The sequence below is a fragment of the Procambarus clarkii genome, chromosome 38 (assembly GCF_040958095.1).
Source record: "Procambarus clarkii isolate CNS0578487 chromosome 38, FALCON_Pclarkii_2.0, whole genome shotgun sequence".
NCBI classification, from domain to species: domain Eukaryota; kingdom Metazoa; phylum Arthropoda; class Malacostraca; order Decapoda; family Cambaridae; genus Procambarus; species Procambarus clarkii.
In genome coordinates, this window is record NC_091187.1 from 27506836 (window position 1) to 27533444 (window position 26609).

Below are 26609 nucleotides of genomic sequence, written 5' to 3' on the forward strand. Positions count from 1 at the left end.
CAACACCTTGGGTAACCCAACTCAGCCACACCTTGGGTCACCCAACACTGCCACACCTTGGGTCACGTAACACTGCCACACCTTGTAACACCCAACACTTCCACACCTTGAGTCACCCAACACTGTCACACCTTGTGTCACCCAACACTGCCACACCTTGCGTCACCTAATACTGCCACTTTTGGGGTCACCCAACACTGCCACACCTTGTGTCACCCATCACTGCCACACCTTTGGTCACTCAACAGCCACACCTTGGGTATTCCAACGCTGCCACACCTCGGGTCACTCAACACTGCCACACCTGGGGTCACCCAACACTGCCACACCTTGTGTCACCCATCACTGCCACACCTTTGGTCACTCAACAGCCACACCTTGGGTAACCCAACACTGCCACACCTTGGGTCACCCAACACTGCAATACTTTGGGTCACGTAACACTGCCACACCTTGTGACACCCAACACTTCCACACCTTGGGTCACCCAACACTGCCACACTTTGGGACACAGATCACTGCTACACCTTGAGTCACCCAACACTGTCACACTTTGGGTCACCCAACACTGCCAAACCTGGGTTCACTCAACATTGCCACACCTTGGGAAACAAAACACTGCACCACCAGGGGTCACCCAACACTGTCACACCTTTGGTCACCCTACACCGCCACACCTGGGGTCACCCAACACTGTCACACCTTTGGTCACCCTACACTGCAACACCTGGGGTCACCCAACACTGCCACAGATGGGATCAACTAACACTGTCACACCTTGGGTCACCCAACACTGCCTTAACTGGGGTCACCCAACACTGCCACACCTATGGTCACCCAACACTGCCACATCTGGGGTCACCCAACACTGCCACATCTATGGTCACCCAACAAGGCCACACCTGGGGTCACCCAACACTGCCACACCTTGGGTCACCCAACACGTCCACACCTGGCATCACCCTACACTTCCACACCTGGGGTCACCCTACACTGCCACACCTTGGGTCACCCAACACTGCCTCACTTTGGGTCACCCAACACTGCCACACCTGGGGCCACTCAACACTGCCACACCTTGTTACACCCAACACTGCCACACCTTGGGTCACCCAACACTGCCACACCTTGGGTCATCCAGCACTGCAACGCCTTAGGTCACCCAACACTGCCACGCCTTGGGTCACCCAGCACTGCCACACATCGAGTCACTCAACACTGCATCGCCTTGGGTCACCCAACACTGCCACACCTTGGGTCACCCAACACTGCCACGCCTTGGGTCACCCAACACTGCCACACCTTGGGTCACCCAACACTGCCACACCTTGGGTCACCCAACACTGCCACACCTTGGGTCACCCAACACTGTCACACCTAGGGTCACCCAACACTGCCACACCTGGGGTGACCCAACACTGCCACACCTTGGGTCACCCAACACTGCCACACCTAGGGTCACCCAACACTGCCACACCTGGGGTGACCCAACACTGCCACACATCGAGTCACTCAACACTGCCACACCTTGGGTCACCCAACACTGCCACACCTTGGGTCACCCAACACTGCCACGCCTTGGGTCACCCAACACTCCCACACCTTCGGTCACCCAACATTGCCACACCTTGGGAAGCCAAACACTGCCACACCAAGGGTCACCCAACACTGTCACACCTTTGGTCACCCTACACTGCCACACCTGGGGTCACCCAACACTGCCACACCTATTGTAATCCAACACTGCCACACCTTGGGTCACCCAACACTGACACACCTTGTGACACCCAACACTTCCACACCTTGGTTCTCCCAACACTGCCACACCTTGGTTCACCCAACACTGCCACACTTTGGGACACAAAACACTGCCACACTTTGAGTCACCCAACACTGCCACACATTAGGTCACCCAACACTGGCACACCTGGGGTCACCCAACACTGTCACACCTTTGGTCACCCTACACTGCCACACCTGGGATCAACTAACACTGTCACACCTTGGGTCACCCAACACTGCCACGCCTTGGGTCACCCAACACTGCCACACCTGGGGTCACCCAACACTGCCACACCTTGGGTCACCCAACACTGCCACACCTTGGGTCACCCAGAACTGCCTCATCTGGAATCACCCAACACTGCCACGCCTTGGGTCACCCTACACTACCACACCTTGGGTCACATAACACTGCCTCATCTGGAATCACCCAACACTGCCACGCCTTGGGTCACCCTACACTACCACACCTGGGATCAACTAACACTGTCACACCTTGGGTCACCCAACACTGCCACGCCTTGGGTCACCCAACACTGCCACACCTGGGGTCACCCAACACTGCCACTCCTTGGGTCTCCCAACACTGCCACACCTTGAGTCACCCAACACTCCCACACCTTCGGTCACCCAACACTGCCAAATCTGGGGTCACCTAACACTGCCACACCCTGAGTCACCCAAAACTGCCACCTCTTTGGTCACCCAACACTGCCACACCTGAGTCACCCAACACTGCTACACCTTGAGTCCCTCACCACTGCCACACCTTGGGTCACCCAACACTTTCAAACCTTACGTCACCCAACACTGCCACGCCTTATGTCACCCAACACTGCCACGCCTTGGGTCACCCAACACTGCCACACCTTGGGTCACCCAACACTTTCAAACCTTACGTCACCCAACACTGCCACGCCTTATGTCACCCAACACTGCCACACTTTGTTTCACCCAACAATGTCACACCTTTTGTCAACTAACACTGCTACACTTTCGGTCACTCAACAGCCACACCTTGGGTAACCCAACACTGCCACACCTTGGGTCACCCAACACTGCCACACCTTGGGTCACCCAACACTGCCACACCTTGGGTCACCCAACACTGCCACACATCGAGTCACTTAGCACTGCCAAACCTTGGGCCACTTAACTCTGCCACACCTTGGGTCACCCAACACTGCCACACATCGAGTCACTTAACACTACCACACCTTGGGTCACTTAACTCTGCCACACCTTGGGTCACCCAACACTGCCAAACCTTACGTCACCCAACACTGCCACGCCTTATGTCACCCAACACTGCCACGCCTTGGGTCACCCAACACTGCCACACCTACAGTCCCAAACTCTGCAACACCTAGGGTCACCCAACACTGCCACACTTGGGGTCACCCAACACTGCCACACCTACAGTTCCAAACACTGCAACACCTAGGTTCACCCAACACAGCCACACCTAGGATCACCCAACACTACCACGCCTTGGGACACCCAACAGTGCCTCTCTTTTGGTCACCCAACACTAACACGCCTTGGGACACCCAACACTGTAACACATGGGGTCACCCAACTCTGCCACGCTTTGGGACATCCTACACTGCCACACCTGGGGTCACCCAACACTGTCACACCTTAGGTCACCCAATACTGCTACGCCTTGGGTTACACAACACTGCCACACCTCGGGTCACCCAACACTGCACACTTTGGTTCACCCAACACTGCCACGCCTTGTGTCAGCCAACACTGCCACACCTTTGGTCACTCAACAGCCACACCTTGGGTAACCCAACACTGCCACACCTTGGGTCACCCAACACTGCCACACCTTGGGTCACGTAACACTGCCACACCTTGTAACACCCAACACTTCCACATCTTGAGTCACCCAACACTGTCACACCTTGAGTCACCAAACACTGCCACACCTTGGGTCACCCAATACTGCCACTTCTGGGGTCACCCAACACTGCCACACCTTGTGTCACCTATCACTGCCACACCTTTTGTCACTCAACAGCCACACCTTGGGTAACCCAACACTGCCACACCTCGAGTCACCCAACACTGCCACACCTGGGGTCACCCAACACTGCCACACCTTGTGTCACACATCACTGCCACACCTTTGGTCACTCAACAGCCACACCTTGGGTAACCCAACACTGCCACACCTTGGGTCACCGAACACTGCCACACCTTGGGTAACCCAACACTGCCACACCTTGGGTCACCCAACACTGCCACACCTTGGGTCACGTAACACTGCCACACCTTGTGACACCCAAAACTGCCACACCTTGGGTCACCCAACACTGCCACACCTGGGGTCACCCAACACTTCCACACCTTGTGTGACCCATCACTGCCACACCTTTGGTCACTCAGCAGCCACACCTTGGGTAACCCAACACTGCCACACCTTGGGTCACCCAACACTGCCAAACCTGGGGTCACCCAACACTGCCACACCTTGTGTCACCCATCACTGCCCGCCTTTGGTCACTCAACAGCCACACTTTGGGTAACCCAATACTGCCACACCTGGGGTCACCCAACAATGCCACACCGTGGATCACGTAACACTGCCACACCTTGTGACACCCAACACTTCCACACCTTGGGTAACCCAACACTGCCACACCTTGTGACACCCAACACTTCTACACCTTGGGTCACCCAACACTGCCACACCTTGGTTCAACCAACACTGCCATACTTTGGGACACAAAACACTGCCACTCCCTGAGTCACCCAAAACTGCCACACCTTTGGTCACCCAACACTGCTACACCTTGTGTCACCCAACACTGCTACACCTTGAGTCCCTCACCACTGCCACACCTTGGGTCACTTAACTCTGCCACACCTTGGGTCACCCAACACTGTCAAACCTTACGTCACCCAACAATGCCACGCCTTATGTCACCCAACACTGCCACGCCTTGGGTCACCCAACACTGCCACACATGGGGTCCCCCAACACTGCTACACCTACAGTCCCAAACACTGCAACACCTTGGGTCACCCAAAACTGCACACTTTGGTTCACCCAACACTGCCACACCTTGTGTCAACTAACACTGCCACACCTTTGGTCACTCAACAGCCACACCTTGGGTAACACAACACTGCCATACCTTGGGTCACCCAACACTGCCAAACCTTGGGTCACCCAACACTGCCACACATCGAGTCACTTAACACTACCACACCTTGGGTCACTTAACTCTGCCACACCTTGGGTCACCCAACACTGCCAAACCTTACGTCACCCAACACTGCCACGCCTTATTTCACCCAACACTGCCACGCCTTGGGTCTCCCAACACTCTCACACCTGGGGTCACCCAACACTGCCACACCTACAGTCCCAAACACTGCAACACCTAGGGTCACCCAACACTGCCACACTTGGGGTCACCCAACACTGCCATACCTACTGTCCCAAACACTGCAACACCTAGAGTCACCCAACACTGCCACATCTAGGATCACCCAACACTACCACGCCTTTGGACACCCAACAGTGCCTCTCTTTGGGTCACCCAACACTACCACACCTTGGGACACCCAACACTGTAACACATTGGGTCACCCAACTCTGCCACGCCTTGGGACATCCTACACTGCCACACCTGGGGTCACCCAACACTGTCACACCTTAGGTCACCCAATACTGCTATGCCTTGGGTTACACAACACTGCCACACCTGGGGTCACCCAACACTGCACACTTTGGTTCACCCAACACTGCCACACCTTGTGTCACCCAACACTGCCACACCTTTGGTCACTCAACAGCAACACCTTGGGTAACCCAACTCTGCCACACCTTGGGTCACCCAACACTGCCACACCTTGGGTCACGTAACACTGCCACACCTTGTAACACCCAACACTTCCACACCTTGAGTCACCCAACACTGTCACACCTTGAGTCACCCAACACTGCCACACCTTGGGTCACCCAATACTGCCACTTCTGGGGTCACCCAACACTGCCACACCTTGTGTCACCCATCACTGCCACACCTTTGGTCACTCAACAGCCACACCTTGTGTAACCCAACACTGCCACACCTTGGGTCACCCAACACTGCCACGCCTTGGGTCACCCAACACTGCCTTAACTGGGGTCACCCAACACTGCTACACCTATGGTCACCCAACACACTGCCACATCTGGGGTCACCCAACAATGCCACACCTATGGTCACCCAACACGTCCACACCTGGCATCCCCCTACACTGCCACACCTGGGGTCACCCTACACTACCACACCTGGGGTCACCCAGCACTGCACACTTTGGTTAACCCAACACTGCCACACCTTGTGTCACCCAACACTGCCACACCTTGGATCACCCAACACTGCCACACCTTGGGTCACCCAACACTGCCACACTTTGGGTCACCCAACACTGCCACACCTGGGGCCACTCAACACTGCCACACCTTGTGACACCCAACACTGCCACACCTTGGGTCACCCAACACTGCCACACCTTGGGTCACGTAACACTGTTACACCTTTGGTCACCCAACACTGCCACACCTGGGGTCACCCAACACTGCCACACCTGGGGTCACTAAACACTGCCACCCCTGGTATCACCCTATACTGCCACACCTGGGGTCACCCAACACTGCCACACCTGGTATCACCCTATACTGCCACACCTGAGGTCACCCAACACTGCCACAGCTGGGATCATACTAACACTGTCACACCTGGGGTCACCCAACACTGCCAGGCCTTGGGTCACCCAACACTGCCACACCTGGGGTCAACTAACACTGCCACCCCTGGGGTCACCCAACACTGCTACATCTGGGGTCACACAACACTGCCACACCTACGGGTCACCCTACACTGCCACACCTGGGGTCACCCAACACTGCCACACCTGGGGTCGCACAACACTGCCACACCTGGTATCACCCTACACTGCCACACCTGGGGTCACCCAACACTGCCACACCTGGTATCACCCTATACTGCCACACCTGGGGTCACCCAACATTGCCACATCTGGGGTCACCCAACACTGCTACACATAGGGGTCACCCTACACTGCAACACCTGGGGTCACCCAACACTGCTACACCTTGGGTCACCCAACACTGCCACACCTAGGGTCACCCAACACTGGCACACATCGAGTCACTCAACACTGCCACGCCTTAGGTCACCCAACACTGCCACGCCTTGGATCACCCAACACTGCCACACCTTGGGTCATCCAACACTGCCACGCCTTAGGTCACCCAACACTGCCACGCCTTGGGTCACCCAACACTGCCACACCTGGGGTCACCTAACACTGCCACACCTAGGGTCCGCAACACTGCCACACCTAGGGTCACCCAACACTGCCACACCTTGGGTCACCCAACACTGCCACACATCGAGTCACTCAACCCTGCCACACCTTGGGTCATCCAACAATGCCACGCCTTAGGTCACCCAACACTGCCACGCCTTGGGTCATCCAACACTGCCACACCTGGGGTCACCTAACACTGCCACACCTAGGGTCCCCAACACTGCCACACCTAGGGTCACCCAACACTGCCACACCTTGGGTCACCCAACACTGCCACACATCGAGTCACTCAACACTGCCACACCTTGGGTCATCCAACACTGCCACGCCTTTGGACACCCAACACTGCCACGCCTTGGCTCACCCAACACTGCCATACCTAGGGTCACCAAACACTGCCACACCTTGTGACACCCAAAACTTCCACACCTTGGGTCACCCAACACTGCAACACCTGGGGTCACCCAACACTGCCACACCTTGGGTCACCCAACACTGCCACACCTTGGGCCACCCAACCCTACCACGCCTTGGGTCACCCAACACTGCAACACCTGGGGTCACCCAACACTGCCACGCCTTGGGACATCCTACACTGCCACACCTGGGGTTACCCAACACTGTCACACCTTGGGTCACCCAATACTGCCACGCCTTGGGTCACCCAACACTATCACTCCTCGGGTTACACAACACTGCCACACCTGGGGTCACTCAACACTGCACACTTTGGTTCACCCAACACTGACACACTTTGTGTCACCCAACACTGCCACACCCTGGGTCACTCAACAGCCACATCTTGGGTAACCCAACACTGTCACACCTTGGGTCACCCAACACAGCCACACTTTGGGTCACACAACACTGCCACACCTTGTGTCACCCAACACTGCCACACCTTGATTCACCCAACACTGCCTCACCTTGGGTCACCCAATATTGCCAAACCTTGGGTCACCCAACACTACCACCCCTTGGGTCACTCAACACTGCCACACCTTGTGACACCCAACACTTCCACACTTTGGGTCACCCAACACTGCCAAACCTTGAGTCTCCCAACACTGTCACACCTTTAGTCACCCAACACTGCCACACCTGGGGTCACCCAACAATGCCACACCTTGGGACACAAAACACTGCCACACCTTTGGTCACCCAACACTGCCACACCTGGGGTCACCCAACACTGCCAAACCTTGGGTCTCTCAACACTGCCACACCTTGGGCCACCCAACACTGCCACACCTTGAGTCACCCAACACTGTCACACCTTGGGTCACCCAACAATGCCACACCTGGGGTCACCCAACACTGCCACACATTGTGTCACCCAACACTGCCACACCTTGGGTCACCCAACACTGCCACGCCATGGGTCACCCAACACTGCCCCGCCATGGGTCACCCAACACTGCCACACCTTGGGTCACCCAACACTGCCACACCTTGGGTCACCCAACACTGCCACACCTTGGGCCACCCAACACTGCCATACCTTGGGTCACCCAACACTGCCATTGCTGGGGTCACCCCAACAATGCCACGACTTGGGTCACCCAACACTGCCACACCTGGGGTCACGCAACACTGCCACACCTGAGGTCACCCAACACTGCCACACCTGGGGTCACCCAACACTGATACACCTAGGGTCACCCTACACTGCCACACCTGGAGTCACCCAACACTGCCACACCTTGAGTCATCCAACACTGCCACGCCTTGGGTCACCCAACACTGCCACACCTTGGGTCACCCAACACTGCCACACCTTGAGTCATCCAACACTGCCATGCCTTGGGTCACCCAACACTGCCACACCTTGGGTCACCCAATACTGCCACACCTTTAGTCACCCAACACTGTCTTACCTTGAGTCATCCAACACTGCCACGCCTTGGGTCACCCAACACTGCCACACCTTGGGTCACCCAACACTGCCACACCTTGAGTCATCCAACACTGCCACGCCTTGGGTCACCCAACACTGCCACACCTTGGGTCACCCAACACTGTCACATCTTGAGTCACCCAACACTGCCACACCTGGGGTCACCTAACACTGCCACGCCTTGGGTCACGCAACACTGCCACACCTGGGGTCACCCAACAATGTCACACCTTGAGTCACCCAACACTGCCACGCCTTCGGTCACCCAACACTGCCATACCTGGGGTCACCTAACACTGCCACACCTGGGGTCACCCAACAATGTCACACCTTGGGTCACCCACCCCTGCCACACCTAGGGTCACCCAACACTGCCACACCTTGGGTCACCCAACACTTCCACGCCTTGTGTCACTCAACGCTGCCACATCTTTGGTCACCCAACACTGCCACACCTGGGGTCACCCAACACTGCCACACATGGGGTCACCGAACACTGCCACGCCTTGTGTCACCCAACACTGCCACGCCTTGTGTCACCCAACACTGCCACGCCTTGTGTCACCCAACACTGCCAGGCCTTGTGTCACCCAACAATCCTACGCCTTGTGTCACCCAACACTGCCACGTCGTGTGTCACCCAACATTGCCACGCCTTGGGTCACCCAACACTGCCACGCTTTGGGTCACCTAACACTGCCACGCCTTGTGTCACCCAACAATCCTACGCCTTGTGTCACTCAACACTGCCACACCTTGTGTCACCCAACACTGCCACGCCTTGTGTCACCCAACACTGCCACGCCTTGTGTCACCCAACACTGCCACGCTTTGGGTCACTCAACACTGCCACGCCTTGTGTCACCCAACACTGCCACGCCTTGTGTCACCCAACACTGCCACGCCTTGTGTCACCCAACACTGCCACGCCTTGTGTCACCCAACACTGCCACACCTTGAGTCACTCAACACTGCCACGCCTTGTGTCACTCAACACTGCCACGCCTTGTGTCACCCAACATTGCCACGCCTTGTGTCACCCAACACTGCCACACCCTTAGGTCACTCAACACTGCCACGCCTTGTGTCACCCAACACTGCCACACCCTTAGGTCACCCAACACTGCCACGCCTTGGGTCACCCAACACTGCCACGCCTTGTGTCACCCAACTTTGCCACGCCTTGTGTCACCCAACACTGCCACGCCTTTTGTCACCCAGCACTGCCAGGCCTTGGGTCACCCAACACTGCCACGCCTTGGGTCACCCAACACTGCCACGCCTTGTGTCACCCAACTTTGCCACGCCTTGTGTCACCCAACACTGCCACGCCTTGTGTCACCCAACACTGCCAGGCCTTGGGTCACCCAACACTGCCACGCCTTGGGTCACCCAACACTGCCACGCCTTGTGTCACTCAACACTGCCACGCCTTGTGTCACCCATCATTGCCACGCCTTGTGTCACCCAACACTGCCACGCCTTGTGTCACCCAACTTTGCCACGCCTTGTGTCACCCAACACTGCCACGCCTTGTGTCACCCAACACTGCCAGGCCTTGGGTCACCCAACACTGCCACGCCTTGTGTCACCCAACACTGCCACGCCTTGGGTCACCCAACACTGCCACGCCTTGTGTCACCCAACTTTGCCACGCCTTGTGTCACCCAACACTGCCAGGCCTTGGGTCACCCAACACTGCCACGCCTTGGGTCACCCAACACTGCCACGCCTTGTGTCACCCAACTTTGCCACGCCTTGTGTCACCCAACACTGCCACGCCTTGTGTCACCCAACACTGCCAGGCCTTGGGTCACCCAACACTGCCACGCCTTGTGTCACCCAACACTGCCACGCCTTGTGTCACCCAACACTGCCAGGCCTTGGGTCACCCAACACTGCCACGCCTTGTGTCACCCATCACTGCCACACCTTGTGTCACTCAACATTGCCACGCCTTGGGTCACCCAACACCATCGAAATACCTTCACAAAATGTGACGTCTCTACGTAGTGACCTTCTATTTATTTAAATAAATGTAGGTATCTTAAGTACGAAATTAGCGATAAGTAGTTCTTAAATTACCGTTGATGCATTAAGTGCCTTTACCCGTACATCTAAGGCAAACATAATATAAAATCATTTGATGTTCTTAGTCACGACATAATATACATAAAGTCAATCAATTATATTTGACTGCCAGCCCTACACTATAGCGACTCTCATTCCTTCATATCACAAGTTATCTCTGGTTGTGCCTTAGGGGGCATATACATGTAAAATTAAACGTGGTTCAATTTGCTTATAAATTTATTTATGAAATGGTTATAGAAAGGGCTGCAACTGGTCCAAGTTTCACCATCACACTCTAAACAGAAAAGGAGAAAAAAATACACAACGTATTATAGACGAATGTTCAACATTCTCAAATAATCTCAGGGAACACATGTGTCAACTAAATTCATTTCTATAACACTCAGATATTAAATTTAGTACATAATAAAGGATTGTTGTGATCAGTTTTATCAAAAAAGTGTTTAGTGCAATAATATAATTATTCAAAGTTACCCTTCCAAAAATATGCAATATATGATGTTTATAAATTTTTATAAAATCAACAAATGGACTTTGGACTAAAATGTCTACTAAATGCTGTAGAAGCACAAACTCTACATATAAGGTGTACTTTGCATGTAAAGTGATTAATAAATGAAAGCTCTGAAGTACTTTGAAGTTGTAAATTACTTTCCAGAGTAAAATAAAGATCCAAGTTCGGCCACCTGTAGCTGAGCTTGACTTCGACAGATTTCGTTCATAATTGACACCCTTGCAGATAGGCATCCATTGAGCAAGGTGTGCAAGTTTCATGCAAATCCCTTGATAACAAACGAGAAAAAAATTGTCAAAAAAAAAAAAAGATTTTTTTTTTTTTTTACATATATATATATTGCACATACATATTACAATTATTACAAGAGTTTGTGCTTCTACAGCACATAGTAGACATTTTAGTTGACACATGTGTTCCCTGAGATTATTTGAGAATGTTGAACATTCGTCTATAATACGTTGTGTATTTTTTTCTCCTTTTCTGTTTAGAGTGTGATGGTGAAACTTGGACCAGTTGCAGCCCTTTCTATAACCATTTCATACATAAATTTATAAGCAAATTGAACCACTTTTAATTTACATGAATATGCCCCCTTAGTTAAGTTACGTTCATGTCACGACTCACCTCACGACCACGAGTCCTTATCATACTTCACTTTAAATGAAAAAGTGGACTATTCTCACAAAATATTTATCCACAGCTTTATTATTTCTAAATTTAGTCTCAAAATCATATTTTTTTTTAAATAACTGATTTTTTTCTTTAGTATTTGAGACCTAAATTAAAATAAGTTTATTGATTTATACTCCAAAAAGACTAAAAGTGAAAAGTTAAAAAATATACCATAATAACATTTGGAACAATATTCTTCCATCTATAATTCTACATCGCATAATTCTGTTTATTCCCGCTTTCATAGAATCATCAAAAGAATTCAAAGACATGTATTTTACTTTCAACATCGAATCCTATGAATAGATTGACAATATCCGGCATTGAGTAATCTTGTTGATCTGAGTACCAGGTTGGAGGAGATTGGACAAACACGGCTCCCCGGACACATGAGCTCTCCCCTCACCCGGACACATGAGCTCTCCCCTCACCCGGACACATGAGCTCTCCCCTCACATGGACACATGAGCTCTCCCCTCACTCGGACACATGAGATCTCCTCTCACCCGGACACACGGGCTCTCCCCTCATCCGGACACAAGTTCTCCCCTTACCCGGACACACGGGATTTCCCCTCACCTGGACAGACGGGCTCTCCTCTCACCCAGACACACAGGCTTTCCCCTAACCCGAACACATGAGCTCTCCCCTCACTCGGACACATGGGTACTTCCCTCACCCGGACACATGAGCTCTCCCCTCACCCGGGCACACGCACTCTACCCTCACCCGGACACATGGGCTCTCCCCTCACCCGGACACACCGGCTCTCCCCTCACCCGGACACATAAGCTCTCCCCTCACCCAGACACACAGGCTCTCCGCTAACCCGAACACATGAGCTCTCCCCCTCACTCGGACACATGGGTACTTCCCTCACCCGGACACATGAGCTCTCCCCTCACCCGGACACATGGGCTCTCCCCTCACCCGGACACATGGGCTCTTCCCTCACCCAGACACACGGGCTCTTCCCTTATCCGGACACACAGGCTCTCCCCTCACCTGGACATACGGAATCTCCCCATACCCGGACACATGAGCTATCCCCTCACCTGGACACATGGGCTCTTTCCTGACCCGGACATACGGGTTCACCCCTCAACCGGACACATGGGTTCTCTCCTCACCCGGACACACGTTTTCTCTCCTCACCCGGACACAAACGCTCTCTCCTCACCCGGACACACAGGCTCTCCCCTCACCCGGACACACGTTTTCTCTCCTCACCCGGACACAAACGCTCTCTCCTCACCCAAACACACAGACTCTCCCCTCATTCGAACACAAGCGCTCTCCCCTCAGCTGGACACATGGACTCTCTCCTCACCCGGACACACAGGCTCTCCCCTCAGCTGGACACACAGGCTCTCCCCTCACCCTGACACATGGGCTCTCCCCTCACCGGACACATGGGCTCTCCCTTTACCCGGACACATGAGCTCTCAACTCATCCGGACACATGAGCTCTCCCCTCACCCGGACGGAAGGGCTCTCCTCTTACCTGGACACAAGGGCTCTCTCCTCACCGGACAGAAGGGCTCTCCCCTCACCCAGAAACACGTTATCTCTCTTCATCCCTGACACATGGGCTCTCCCCTCACCGGACATATGGGCTCTCCTTTTACCCGGACACATGGGCTCTCACCTCACCCGGACACATGGGCTCTCCCCTCACCCGAACACATGGGCTCTCCTCTCAACTGGACACACGGGCTCTCTCCTCACCCGGACACACGAGCTCTCCCCTCACCCGGACACACGGGCTCTCCCCTCACCAAGAGACACAGGCTCTCCCGTTACCTAGACACACGGGCTCACCCCCTCACCCCGGACAAATGGGCTCTCCCCTCACCCGGACACATGAGCTCTCCCCTCACCCGGACACATGGGCTCTCCCCCTCACCCGAACAGACGGGCTCTCCCTCTCACCCGGACACACGGGCTCTCCCCTCAACCAGACACACAGACTCTCCCCTCACCTGGACACATGGGCTCTCCCCTCACTCGGACACATGAGGTAGTCCCCTCACCCTGACACATGAGCTCTATCCTCACCTGGACACATGGGCTCTCACTTTACCCGAACACAAGGGCTCTCCTCTCACCCGGACACACGAACTCTCCCCTCACCCGGACAGACAGGCTTTCCCCTCACCCGGACACACGGGCTCTTCCCTCACACGGTCAAACGGGCTCTCCCATCATCCGGACACACACATGCTCTCCCCTCACCACGGAAACATATCCTCTCTATTTAATCGGATATATGGGCTCTCCCCTCACCCGGACACACGTTATCACTCCTCACCCAGACACATGAGGTCTCTCCTCACCCAGACACATGGGCTCTTCCCTCACCCGGACACACGGGCTCTCCCCCTCACCTGGACATACTGGGCACTCCCCTCACCCGGACACATAGGCTATCCTCTCACCTGGACACATGGGCTCTTCCTTGAACCGGACATACGGGCTCTCCCCTCACAAGGACACATGGGTTCTCTCCTCACCCGGACTCACGTTTTCTTACCTCACCCGGACACAAACGCTCTCTCCTCACCCTGACACACAGGTTCTCCCCTCACCCGGACACATGGGCTCCTCCTTCACCCGGACACATGAACTCTCCCCTCACCCGAACAGACTGGCTCTCCCCCCCACCCGGACACACGGGCTCTCCCCTCACCCGGACACACAGGCTCTCCCCTCACCCAGAAACATGGGCTCTCCCCTCACTCGGACACATGAGGTCTCCCCTCTCCCTGACACATTAGCTCTATCCTCACCCGGACACATGGGCTCTCCCTTTACCCGAACACAAGGGCTCTCCCCTCACCCGGACACACGAACTCTCACCTCACCCGGACACACAGGCTCTCCCCTCACCCGGACACACGGACTCTTCCCTCACACGGACAAACGGGCTCTCCCCTCACTCGGACACACGGGCTCTCCCCTCACCCGGACACACGGGCTCTCTCCTCACCCGGACACACGAGCTCTCCCCTCACCCGGACCCATGAACTCTCCCCTCACCCGAACAGACGGGCTCTCCCCTCACCCGGAAACATGTGCTCTCCCCTCACTCGGACACATGAGGTCTCCCCTCACCCTGACACATTAGCTCTATCCTCACCCGGACACATGGGCTCTCCCTTTACCCGAACACAAAGGCTCTCCCCTCACCACGGACACATGGCCTCTCCCCTCACCCGGACACATGGGCTCTCCCCTCACCCGGACACACGTTATCTCTCCTCACCCCGGACACATGGGCTCTCACCTCACCCGAACACAGAGGCTCACTACTCACCCGGACACATGGGCTCTCCCCTCACCTAGACACATGGGCTCTCCCATCGCACGGACACACAAGCTCCCCCCTCATTCGATCGCAAGGGCTCTCCCCTCAGCCGGACACATGGACTCTCTCCTCTCCTGGACACACAGGCTCTCCCCTCACCTGGACACACAGACTCTCCCCTCAACCGGACACACGCGCTCTCCCCTCACCCGGACACATGGAATCTTCCCTCACCCGGACACACAGGCTCTCCCCTCATCCGGACACATGGGCTCTCCCTTCACCCGGACACATGAGCTCTCTTCTCACCCGGATACATGAGCTCTCCCTTCACCCAGACAAAAGGGCTCTTCACTCACCCAGACACATGAGCTCTCAACTCATTCGGACACATGAGCTCTCCCCTCACCTGGACACAAAGGCTCTCCCTTCACCTGGACACAAGGGCTCTCCCATCACGCGGACACACGTTATCTCTCCTCACCCGGACACATGGGCTCTCTCCTCACCCGGACACATGGGCTCTCCCCTCACCCGGACATACGGGCTCTCCCCTTACCCGGACACATAAGCTCTCCCCTCACCCGGACACATGGGCTCTCCCTTTACCCGGACACAAGGGCTCTCCCCTCACCCGGACACACGGACTCTCCCCTCACCCGGACACACGGGCTCTCCCCTCACCCGGACACATGGGCTCTTCCCCTTACCCAGACACACGGCTCTTCCCTTACCCGGACACACGGGCTCTCCCCTCACCTGGACACACGGGCTCTCCCCTCACCCGGACACATGGGCTCTCCCCTCACCTGGACAAATGGGTTCTCTCCTCACCCGGACACAAACGCTCTCTCCTCACCCGGACACACAGGCTCTCCTCCTACCCGGACACATGGGCTCTCCCCTCACCCGGACACATGAGCTCTCAACTCATTCGGACACATGAACTCTCCACTCACCTAGATGCAAGGGCTCTCCCCTCACCCTGACACATGAGCTCTATCCTCACCAGGACACATGGGCTATCACTTTACCCGAAAACAAGGGCTCTCCCCCTCACCCGGTCACACGAACTCTCCCGGAGGAGGAGTGCGAGGAGGAGGGTAAGGGCGAGGAGCAAGGAGGAGGAGGAAGGCAAGGAGGAGGAGGAAGAAGGAAGGGGAAAAGAAAGGAGGAGGAGGGCGAAAAGGAAGGAGGAGGATGTTAAAGAGGAGGTTAAGGAGGAGAAGAGTTAGGAGAAAGGAGGAGTAGGAGGTCGAAGAGGAAGGAGGAGTAGGTAAGGTAGGAAGGTTGCAGAGGAGGAGGTCGAGAAGGAGGAGGAAGGAGGAGGTCGAGGAGGAAGAGGTCTAGGAGGAAGGAGGAAAAATTCCAGGTAGAAGGATGAGGTCGAGGAGGAAGGAGAATGAATGGGAAGAGAAGGGGATGAGGAGGAAGGGGAAGAGGAGGGATTAGAGAAGGTGAATAGGAGGGGGGAGGGGAAAGAGAAAGGGGGATGAGAAGGAGGGGGAAGAGGAGGGGGAAGAGGTGAGGAGGAAATGAAGGGGATGAGGAGGAAGGGGGAAAAGGAGGGGGGAGAAGGGTAGGGGGAAATGAAGGGGATGAGGAGGAAGGGGAAGACGGGTAGGGTAAGAGAAGGGGATGAGGAGGAACGGGAAGAGGGAGAGATAGGAGGGGTTAGTGAAGGGGAAGAGGAGGGGGAGGGGTAAGAGAAGGTGGGTAAGGCAGGGGGAGGGGTAAGAGAAGGGGGGGATGAGGAGGAAGGGGAAGAGAGGAGGGGTAAGAGAATGGGGATGTGGAGGAAGGGGAAGAGGAGGGGGAGGGGTAAGAGAAGGAAGGGGAAGAGAGGAGGGGCAAGATAAGGGGGGGGATGAGGAGGAAGGGGAAGAGGAGGGGAAGGGTAAGAGAAGGGGGGGATGATGAGGAAGGGGAAGTGGAGGGGGAGGGGTAAGAGAAGGGGGATGAGGAGGAAGGGGAAGAGAGGAGGGGCAAGAGAAGGGGGGATGAGGAGGAAGGGGAAGAGAGGAGGGGCAAGAGAAAGGGGGATGAGGAGAAAGGGGAAGAGGCGGGGGAGAGGTAAGAGAAGGGGGATGAGGAGGAAGGGGAAGAGAGAAGGGGCAAGAGAAGGGGGGATGAGGAGGAAGGGGAAGAGAGAAGGGGCAAGAGAAGGGGGGATGAGGAGGAAGGGGAAGATGGGAGGGGTAAGAGAAGGAAGGGGTAGAGCAGGAGAGGGAGGGGGTGATGGTCAGCTGGGTACTAGCTGACCCTCGCCTGGTGGGACCCACACGACAACCATCGCTGCCTCACCAACCTGCATGTTCAATTTATAATATTAATTTAATTCAGAAGTAAAATCAGAGATAAAGTTATTTAAAACATTATTATCTGGTTCTTTATTTTTCTTGCTGTATTTTATGAAGATGAACACACCATAGTCATCTACCAAGACCTGCCTGTTTAATCCAGCGCCCTAACACGTCATCGCAACTGTTGTAGGCCTACAGTGTACATGCCCCAGCCGTCACACAGATCCTGTAACACTCCCCCTCCCCCTCCTTCTCCTCCCCTCCTTTCCCTCTTCCCTCCTCCCGTCTTCCCCCCTCCTCTTCCCCTTCCCCCTTCTCATTCCCGTTCTCTTACCCCTTCCCTCTCCCCTTCTCTTCCCTTGCGTACTCATTCCCCTTCTCCTACCCCCTCCCCCTTCCTCCTCATCCCCCTTCTCTTACCCCTCCCCTCTTCCCTCTCCTCTTTCCCTTCCTTCACATCCCCCCTTTTCTTACCCCTCCCCCTCCTCATCCCCCTTACCTTACCCCTTCCCCCCTCCTCATCCCGCTTCTCTGACCCCTACCCCATTCTCTTTCTCTTTCTCTTACTCCTCCCTTCTTCCCCCTCCTCTTCAGATTCCTCATCATGCCCTTCTCTTCCCCTCCTCTTCCCCTTCCTCCTCATCCCCTTCTCTTACCCCCTCGCCCCTCCTCATCCCCTCTCTCTTACCACTTCTCTTTCCTCTCCTCTTATCCTATCCTCTCCCCCTCCTCTTCCCCCTTCCTTCTCATCCCCCTTCTCTCACTCCTCCTCCTCTTCGCCCTCCCCCCTCTTACCTCTACTACTTCTACCCCTGCTATTCTTCCTTCTCCTTTTCTGTCACTTAATCCCCCCACCCCCGACGTCCTGCTCCTTGCATCTCCTCCTTCCTCCTAGACCAGTTCCTTCCTCCTCTACCTTCTCCTCCTTCCTCCTCGCCCTCCTCCTCCTTCCTCCTCGCCCTCCTTCTTCTCATTCCTCCTCGTCCTCTTCCTCTTTCCTCCTCACCCTCCTCCTTACTCCTCACCCTCCTAATCCTTCCTCCTCGCCCTCCTCCTCCTCCTTACTCCTCACCCTTCTAATCCTTCCTCCTCGCCCTCCTCGCCCTCCTCCTCCTTCCTCCTCGCCCTCCTCCTCTTTCCTCCTTTTCCTCCTTCTTACTCCTGGCCCTCCTCCTTTCTCCTCGCCCTCCTCCTCCTTCCTCCTCGCCATACTCCTCCTTCCTCCTCGCCCTCTTCCTCCTCGCCCTACTCCTCCTCCTCCTTCCTCCTCGTCCTACTCCTTCTTCCTCGCCCACCTCCTCCTTCCTACTTGCCCTCCTTCTTACTCCTCCTCCTTTCTCTTCGCTCTCCTCCTCCTTCCTCCTCGCCCTCCTCCTCCTTCCTCCTCGCCCTCCTCCTCCTTCCTCCTCGCCCTCCTTACTCCTCGCCCTCATCCTCCTTCCTCCTCGCCCTCCTCGTAATATTCCTCCTTCCTCCTCGTCTTACACATTCTTCCTCCTCGCCCTCCTCCTTACTCCTCGCCCTCGTCTTCCTTGCCCTACTCCTCCTTCTTCCTCGCCCTCCTCCTCCTACTTCCTCCTCGCCCTACTCCTCCTTCCTCCTCGCCCTAGTCCTTCCTCCTCACCCTCCTTCCTCCTCGCCCTCCTCCTTCTTCCTCCTTGCCCACCTCATCTTTCCTCCTCGCCCACCTCCTCTTTCCTCCTCGCCCTACTACTCCTTCCTCCTCGCCCACCTCCTCCTTCCTCCTCGCCCACCTCCTCCTTCCTCCTCGCCCACCTCCTCCTTCCTCCTCGCCCACCTCCTCCTTCCTCCTCGCCCTCCTCCTCCTTCCTCCTCGCCCTCCTCCTCAAAGAGTCATTAGAAATATGTGTAGAATAATAAACCCTACATTGTGTGAGTTAGGGAAAACACCATTTGTCATATAGATACTGTTCTTAAAGATTCTCCCATTTTGCACCCGCAAGATATAATATAAGATTTTAAGGGTTGACGAATGTTAATCTTCTTGTTTGATAAACTGTGCACTTGAGACATAGTTAATAAGAATACACCAATATATAAGACAACAAAACGTTTTCAGATTCTTTCACACCACTTTCCAGCAACATTTACAATTTATATAAATTATTTTAGGGAATAATACATAAATTTTATATTTAAACATGATATTAGTGTTTAGTGGAATGCATAAGGAGTCAAATTGTGTTAAAAAGAGCGATTTTTAGAAAATTTGGAAAACTACTTTTTTTTATCATAGAATAACTAAATGTATTTTGAAGGTTTCATTCAGCCAATAAATATCATTCACAATTTATTAATGAATTTTACAAAAAACACAATAAATTTTATATTTAAACATGTTAAAACTATTTGTAATACATTAGGATCAAAATAGTTGAAGAAAAACAATTTATTATTAAACCTGTGTGTTTGGATTTTTGGATTAAAAGTTTCTCAAAGACTCTCCTGCACCATTCTCAATGCAAATCATTCCCACACCTATGGGAAGAGATAGATGAACGTTTTCTATATGATTTGTGTTTGCTGGGAAGGGCTCTCCCCTCACCCGGACACATGAGCTCTCCTCTCACCCGAACACATGAGCTCCCCCCTCACCTGGACACAATTGTTCTCCCCTCTCCCCGACACAAGGGATCTCCCCTTACCCGGACGCATGGGCTCTCCTCTCACCCAGACACATGGGCTCTCCCCTCAACCGGACACAAGGTCTCTTCCCTCACTTGGACTCTCCCCTCACCAGGACACACGGGCACTCCCCTCACCCAGAAACACAGGCTCTCTCCTCACCTGGACTCTCCCCTCACCAGAACACATGGGCACTCCCCTCACCCAGACACACAGGCTCTCTCCTCACCCGGACACATGGGCTCTCCCCTCACCCGGACACATGTGCTCTCCCCTTACCCAGACACATGAGCTCTCCCCTCACCCGGACACAAGTGCTCTCCTCTCACCTGGACACAAGAGCTCTCCCCTCACTTGGACGCATGAACTCTCCCCACACCCGGACACATGGGCTCTCCCTTCACCTGGACACATGGGCTCTCCCCTCACCTGGACACATGGGCTCTTCCCTCACCTGAACACATGGGCTCTCCCCTCACCCGGACACATTGGCTCTCTCTTCATCCGGACACATGGGCTCTCCCCTCACCTAGACACGTTATATTACCTCACCTGGACACACAGGCTCTCTCCTCACCCAGACACATGGGCTCTCCCCTCACTCGGACACACGGACTCTCCCCCCACACCCAGACACATGGGCTCTCCCCTCACCTGGACACATGGGCTCTCCCCTCACCTGGACACATGGGCTCTTCCCTCACCTGGACACATGGGCTTTCTCCTCACCCGGACACATGGGCTCCCTTCTCACCTGGACACATTGGTTCTCCTCTCACCCGGACACAGGGACTCTCTCTTCACCCAGACACAGAGGCTTTCCCCTCACCTGGACACATGGGCTCTCCCCTCACCCGGACACACAGGCTCTCCCCTCACCCGGATACATGGGCTCTCCCCTCACCCGGACACATGAACTCTCTCCACACCCGGACACACAGGCTGTCCCCTCACCTGGACACATCGGCCTTTACCTCACCCGGACACACGGGCTCTCCCCTCACCCGGACACACGGGCTCTCCCCTAACCCGGACACATGGGCTCTCTCCTTACACGGACACATGGGCTCTCCCCTCACCTGGACACATAAGGCCTTTTCCCTCACCCAGATACATGGAATCTCCTTTCACCCGGACACACGGGCTCTCCCCTGGGGGCAAGAGTGAGAACGTGGCAGGAAGGTGTAGAGTCAGAACGTAGCAGAGGGGGGGGGGGGGAGAGTGATAACGTGACAGGGAGGTGTAGAGTGAGAACGTGGCAGCAGGAGGTAGAGTGAGAACGTGGCAGGGGTGGGTGTAGAGTGAGAACGTGGCAGGGGGGATGTAGAGTGAGAACGTGGCAGAGGGTGTAGAGTGAGAAAGTGGCAGGGGGGTGTAGCGTGAGAACGTGGCAGAGGGAGTAGAGTGAGAACTTGGCATAGGGGGTAGAGTGAGAACGTGGCAGGGGGAGTAAAGTGAGAACTTGGCAAAGGGGGTAGAGTGAGAACGTGTCAGGAGGGAGGGTAGAGTGAAAACGTGGCAGGGGTATAGAGTGAGAACGTGACAACGTGGCGGGGGGGGGGGGAGTGAGAACGTGGCAGGGGGGAAGTAGAGTGAGAAAATGGCAGGGGGGGGGGGGAAGAGTGAGAAAATGGCAGAGGGGGGGGGGGAGTAGAGTGAGAACGTGGTAGGGGGGGTTCTGGCGGAATACGCCTCACCCTGGGAATGGTGACTCATGTCCATATTACTATCATTTTTATCTGGGCCCTGAACATAATTCCTATCCATGTCCGATTCATCCATGATATTTTCATCATTTCTATCCAATAGTCTGGTTAATTTTGCCTTCAGTCAGTGATTATGTGGAGCGAGCCACTGTGAGGCTCACTGACGTCCACCGTGTAGGAAGTCAGTCATAGTTGTTAGATTGAAGCTGAGGCCATTTATTTTAAGTTGGTGGCTGTTTACTATTGCTCCTGGGCAACATATGGTTTTAATTTTTAAGCTATATCCACATACTTCCCTGAAAGGGGTGTGCAGTTTGCAAATAATTAGCTACCATGTCTCAAGATGGGATGCGTAGTGGAAGGTTTAACTAAACATCGGCACTACATGTATAACCCCATAGTATCATCCTCCGGTATTCTTCATCACTCTAGTGATTTTATAAATATACAAGTTATGGGTCTACTCAGTTTAAGTTCTCTTTTTTTTAGGTTTTAGGGAAAAACATAAATCATAAGATGAGCAAATGATGAAAAATATTATAAAATGGTTTCCCAAATTATTTTAATTAATGATTTTCTTTGAAAAATAAGAATGTATATAATTTTATTAGGTAAAAATAGCCTGATTTGTAAATTGCTGGTAAATACAGCGATATTTAAGTAAAACCCAATTTATATACATTTATATAGTGAAAACACCATAAGACATTAGCCGCATTCATCCTGGATAAACCAAAATATTTCATAATACGTGAAGGTAATGAATGTTAAGTCATTAATTACTTGTAAGTTCTCTGATCTGGTAGAAGATTGCTTATGTAAGATGATTACAATTTTGAAAATAAAATGCTGAGTGAGAGTCTGACATAATATATTCATCTGCCTAAAGTCTTAATTATTGCTAACCGCGAAGGTTTTGTTGCGTCGTCAGGTGCGAGTGGGAGACGAGCTTGTTACATCAGGTGACCTCTCCTCCTACACACTGTTCTCAACCTACACTGGACCCTACTCCCCTGACCAGGAATTTCTCTACTGTAACAGGATGGACGGTGTCGCCGGCAGGTATCTGAGCATCCAAAGAATTGGTTCTGTAATTGCTGACCTTCTTCAGCTCTGCGAAATCTTCGTTATGGTTCCAGATATAAATATATAACAATAATTAGATGCTTTCCCTCATAATTTATTATAATTATATTTTCATTGACATTATTATGATTATTGATCATAATAATGTTAGTTCATGCAAGTAATGAATTTTAGTTTCCCAGTCAAGAACTTAACATTTTATGATAGTTACCTTTAGCACTCCAGATGTTGCCTTAGCACTCCAGTTGGTACATTAGCATTGTGTGTGTTGCAACACACAACACAAAACTTTAGCAACACCCCAGATTTGTCTTTGTTTATGTTAGAGTTGTCTTTAGCAACAACTTCAGATGTTGCCCTAACACTCCAGGTGTTGCCTTAACACTCCGTGTGTTGCCTTAGCACTTCATGTGTTGCCTTAGCACTCCAGGTGTTGTCTTAGCACTCCAAGTGTTGCCTTAGGACTCCAGGTGTTGCTTTAGCACTCCAGGTGTTGTTTTAGCACTCCAGGTGTTGTTTTAACATTTCCAAATGTTGCCTTAGCACTTCATGTGTTGCCTTAGCACTCCAGGTGTTGCATTAGCACTCCAGGTGTTGCCTTAGTACTCCAGGTGTTGCCTTAGCACTCCAGGTGTTGCCTTAGTACTCCAGGTGTTGCATTAGCACTCCAAGTGTTGCCTTAGTACTTCATGTGTTGCCTTAGCACTCCAGGTGTTGCATTAGTACTCCAGGTGTTGCCTTAGTACTCCAGGTGTTGCCTTAGTACTCCAGGTGTTGCCTTAGTACTCCAGGTGTTGCATTAGTACTCCAGGTGTTGCCTTAGCACTCCAGGTGTTGCCTTAGTACTCCAGGTGTTGCCTTAGTACTCCAAGTGTTGCCTTAGCACTCCAGGTGTTGCCTTAGCACTCCAGGTGTTGCCTTAGTACTCCAGGTGTTGCCTTAGTACTCCAGGTGTTGCCTTAGTACTCCAGGTGTTGCCTTAGCACTCCAGGTGTTGCCTTAGCACTCCAGGTGTTGCATTAGCACTCCAGGTGTTGCCTTAGTACTCCAGGTGTTGCCTTAGTACTCCAGGTGTTGCCTTAGCACTCCAGGTGTTGCCTTAATACTCCAGGTGTTGCCTTAGTACTCCAGGTGTTGCATTAGTACTCCAGGTATTGCCTTAGCACTCCAGGTGTTGCCTTAGCACTCCAGGTGTTGCCTTAGTACTCCAGGTGTTGCCTTAGTACTCCAGGTATTGCCTTAGTACTCCAGGTGTTGCATTAGTACTCCAGGTGTTGCCTTAGCACTCCAGGTGTTGCCTTAGTACTCCAGGTGTTGCCTTAGTACTCCAGGTGTTGCCTTAGCACTCCAGGTGTTGCCTTAGCACTCCAGGTGTTGCCTTAGTACTCCAGGTGTTGCCTTAGTACTCCAGGTGTTGCCTTAGTACTCCAGGTGTTGCCTTAACACTCCGTGTGTCGCCTTAGCACTTCATGTGTTGCCTTAGCACTCCAGGTGTTGTCTTAGCACTCCAAGTGTTGCCTTAGGACTCCAGGTGTTGCTTTAGCACTCCAGGTGTTGTTTTAGCACTCCAGGTGTTGTTTTAACATTTCCAAATGTTGCCTTAGCACTTCATGTGTTGCCTTAGCACTCCAGGTGTTGCCTTAGTACTCCAGGTGTTGCCTTAGTACTCCAGGTGTTGCCTTAGTACTCCAGGTGTTGCATTAGCACTCCAGGTGTTGCATTAGTACTCCAGGTATTGCCTTAGCACTCCAGGTGTTGCCTTAGCACTCCAGGTGTTGCCTTAGTACTCCAGGTGTTGCCTTAGTACTCCAGGTATTGCCTTAGTACTCCAGGTGTTGCATTAGTACTCCAGGTGTTGCCTTAGCACTCCAGGTGTTGCCTTAGTACTCCAGGTGTTGCCTTAGTACTCCAGGTGTTGCCTTAGCACTCCAGGTGTTGCCTTAGCACTCCAGGTGTTGCCTTAGTACTCCAGGTGTTGCCTTAGTACTCCAGGTGTTGCCTTAGTACTCCAGGTGTTGCCTTAACACTCCAGGTGTTGCCTTAGCACTCCAGGTGTTGCATTAGCACTCCAGGTGTTGCCTTAGTACTCCAGGTGTTGCCTTAGTACTCCAGGTGTTGCCTTAGTACTCCAGGTGTGTCATTAGTACTCCAGGTATTGCCTTAGCACTCCAGGTGTTGCCTTAGCACTCCAGGTGTTGCCTTAATACTCCAGGTGTTGCATTAGTACTCCAGATGTTGCCTTAGCACTCCAGGTGTTGCCTTAGCACTCCAGGTGTTGCCTTAGTACTCCAGGTGTTGCCTTAGTACTCCAGGTGTTGCCTTAGTACTCCAGGTGTGTCATTAGTACTCCAGGTATTGCCTTAGCACTCCAGGTGTTGCCTTAGCACTCCAGGTGTTGCCTTAGTACTCCAGGTGTTGCATTAGTACTCCAGATGTTGCCTTAGCACTCCAGGTGTTGCCTTAGCACTCCAGGTGTTGCCTTAGTACTCCAGGTGTTGCCTTAGTACTCCAGGTGTTGCCTTAGCACTCCAGATGTTGCCTTAGTACTCCAGGTGTTGCATTAGTACTCCAGATGTTGCCTTAGCACTCCAGGTGTTGCCTTAGTACTCCAGGTGTTGCCTTAGTACTCCAGGTGTTGCATTAGTACTCCAGATGTTGCCTTAGCACTCCAGGTGTTGCCTTAGCACTCCAGGTGTTGCCTTAGTACTCCAAGGGATTGCCTTCCCAGCAAACATTGGGAATATATGATATGACTGTATGATAACACTTCATCATATAGCTACATTGTTGCAACTTTCACTAAAGTTACCTAAGTGTTATGGGAAGGAAGAGTTGTAAGTATAGTTCAACAGGCATATATTCAACTTTTAATCCATAATGTTATATGTAATTGTATATGTTATTTGGCTACGTTTGGTTTTTCTAACACTATTTTCTCCCAAACGTATTTAAAAAAAAAATTTGTTTAAATATTAAATTTATGAACTTTTCAGTTTCCTCCCAAATATATTACAAAAATACTATTTGTATGTATTACATAATATGTATTTATTGATTTGTAATTACATTAATAAAATTGCAATGTTATTTCAAAGCTGTATGAAGGACACACAACATTTAATCTAAGATTTTATTAGAATAAAAAAAATAAGTGCATCAAAATACCTTTTTATTATATACAGCAGAGATATGGTAGTCATTTACATCTGAGTTATAGTGGTCACATACAGCTGTGTTGTGGTGGTTATATACAGCTGTG